Raw genomic sequence first — 3,043 nt, 5'->3', positions numbered from 1 at the left:
AATTGCGTCTTGGGAAATTATTATTTTGTCTATTACTATTGTTATTATTATATCTGTAAGTATTACCGAAATATCTTCGGTTTTGGTTACCTCGATAATTATTATTTTGGTAGCTTCTTCGGAAGTTACCTCGGAAATTACCTTGTGAGCGCCTCAGGCGTAACACTGTATTGGGGTTACTCTTGACTTCAGTACAGCTATTCGTAAATTTCGAAATAGCCTCGTTCATAGATGTGAACGTTCCTGCTTGCATTATCAGTTTAACTCTTTCGTTAGCCGAGTTCTTTCACATGGCCTTTACAGCTGATTGTGTGGCATATTTGGCTGCCACATCTGGTGCAAGACCGTCAGATATGTAAGCACCTTCCAAGGATTTTGCTAATTTTTCGATTTCAGCAGTGTACTGGTTAGTTGTTTTACTGCGCTGTTGGATGTTTAGGAGTATTGCCGTCAAAACTTCTACAGATTCACCCTCAATTGCTGAACTCAACTTTTGCCTTATTGCTAGTTTTGAATTTTCAGTGCTCAAAAAGTTTCTAGCTGTTCCCTTGGGCTTAGTTTTTATCATGGAGACTGCTATGGTTTCGTGAGTATCCTTAATTTGTTCTAGGATATCTAGTGCGCCTAAGAAGCTATGTAAGTTCTCATGTTTACCATCAAACTCAGGTAGAATTGACGAAGCCGTTTTTAAGAATCCTACTGTGGTTTGTGCCATTTTGTCTTTTCTCGTTTGGTAGTTTGGTGTCTCTGTTAAAATTTCCTTTCTTCCTGTTTTTCTTCTTCTTTTTTCTCCACTTCTGGTTCCTCTTCTAAATCGGAGGCTGCTTCCAGCAGGAATGTGCTAAAGTCTATTTCTATTTCCTTCTCGAAACTCGTTGGTACTATGAATTCTATATCATATCTTGCCAGTGATGATACCAATTTGTCTCTAATGCTGGAAAAAATTTCATATGCTTGGTCTTTTCGATTGGCGTCTAGTTTACCGTTTAACTGTTGGATTGTTTTTCCTATTCTGTTAAATGCTTCGACTATTATTTGAAGATGCTTTACTACTGTTTCTGCCTTTACTTTTGTATTTTTATTAATACATTTGTAAGATTTTTCTCCTATCGTTTTTCTTCTATGAGTAGTTTAACGATATCTTCCTATTTTCCCATTGGGGATGGCAGTTAAAATTTAGTTAAACCTTATAAAACCGTCGGCGCGGCTGGCATATCGATTTTTTAGGAATTTATTATTGGTTGGGTAGAGTTTCAGAAACAAACTGATGCAACTAACTACGCAGATCATTAGAAGCATGATCTTAATAATATCTAGTGCCTCAGTGTGGTCTACTACTTGGACTGAGTTTACAACGTTCGCCGTTGGTTTTTCTATTTTTGATTCTTGGCCTCCCATCGTAAAAAAATATGAAGACAAACATTTTTTTTTCTTTTATTAAATTTTAATTTTTTTTCAATATGTTAATATGTTCTTCCCATACATTTGACTTCCCACCTATATAACTCTTCAGCTGCTGTTGCGTGTGTGTTCCTAACATTCCATATTGTTGGTTCCCCAAGCATCTCAACAAGGTTCCAATGACTTTTCAACCAAATTAGAGATTTTCCTCATCTACAATTTTAATTTAATTTTTAAGGTCCTCAAGTGGGCCTTTTACATAAGTTTTAATTTTCCTTGGTCTTTCCATAATTTCAAATCAATAGTTTTACAAAATTGCATTTTATTTTTTCTTTTTTTTTCAACACCCTACCGTTTACATTGCTGGATTCGGGTTTTTATTTTTACAATTATTATTCCTAATCCCTTAGCTCAATAATTAGTCACAAAAAAAGTATTTACAGCAGAAATTTAAATTTTTGCTTGTCAGTTGGTTGCCCGAACATTTTCCTGCTTAAAAATAATTTTTGATTTGTCAAAATTAAGCTAATATACGTATTATACTTATTAGCTGCTAGTCATGAACACTTCACGATTTCGGTGTCATCCTTGCGCAGGGGCCACGCTGATCTTCCCTGTATCGTTCCAATGTATGTTTTGTTGAGGTCTTCCAATTGCCGCAATTTTTACTGTTGGTGCCCGAATTTAATTATCATTTGTCTTCTTTTTTTTCTTTTATAAGGCTTAGGCTGTAATCAGCCAGTAAAATCTTTACCAATGAATTTGGCTGAATAATCAGCCAGTGGAATCATAGGCAGGATCGCCATATAAAAGATTAAAATGTCGTATTCTTGCCAGTTATGAAATTAGCTGAAAAATCAGCCAGTAGAATCATAGGCAAGATCGCCATAAAAAATAAATGTAAGGCGCGATAACCTCCGAAGAGATCTAAGGCCGAGCTTCTCTTCCAATTTGCGTCGTGCTCCTCTTGATTTTCCCTACAAATTGGCCGGACGGGACCTACATGATTTTATGCGGACTCCGAACGGCATCTGCAAGGCAGATGAGTTTTCACTGAGAGCTTTTTATGGCAGAAATACACCCGGGGCGCTTGCCAAACACTGCCGAGGGGCGACCCCGCTTAGAAAAATTTTCTTCTAATTGAAAAACCTTATTTCTAAAATTTTTGATGTTGCTTTGCCCGGAGTTTGAACCCAGGGCATCCGGTGTGGTAGGCGGAGCACGCTACCATAACACCACGGTGGCCTTCACCAAGGCAAGATCGCCATATAAAAGATTAAAATGAAGTAATTGGTTTTGTGAGTTTTTAACATCAATAAGCGAATGTTTTTATTCAAATATTGTCAGCTTATTTATACTAAATTACTCTAAATATATTCTTAAATACATATCTACTTTAAGCATACATACTTACATGCATATTTGCCTTAAACATACATACTTACATACCTACATACAACTCGATACAAAATATGTTACCTACACACCTGTGTTGAGTTGTGACTTCTGTGGGAAATGCAACGTTCGCAAATTTGCTGGAATGCAAATTTGGTTTAGTTGTGTGTTGTACACACACCTGTATTAAATCGTGTGAATGGCTATATCAGCAACAATTATCAGATGCCTTTTTATGTGTTGATGA

The 3,043-nt window shown here is 36.4% G+C and overlaps 1 pseudogene; it reads right to left on the bottom strand.

Annotated features, from left to right (window-relative positions):
• Positions 1-1,953: 1,953 nt before the first annotated feature.
• LOC137238972 (U6 spliceosomal RNA) lies at positions 1,954-2,054 on the bottom strand (annotated as a pseudogene).
• Between the last annotated feature and the right edge of the window lie 989 nt (positions 2,055-3,043).

This window comes from Eurosta solidaginis, chromosome 1, assembly GCF_040869045.1.
Source record: "Eurosta solidaginis isolate ZX-2024a chromosome 1, ASM4086904v1, whole genome shotgun sequence".
In the NCBI taxonomy this organism is placed as follows: Eukaryota; Metazoa; Arthropoda; class Insecta; order Diptera; family Tephritidae; genus Eurosta; species Eurosta solidaginis.
The sequence above is the reverse complement of the archived record's forward strand: the minus strand, read 5'-3'. Positions and strand labels throughout refer to the sequence as shown.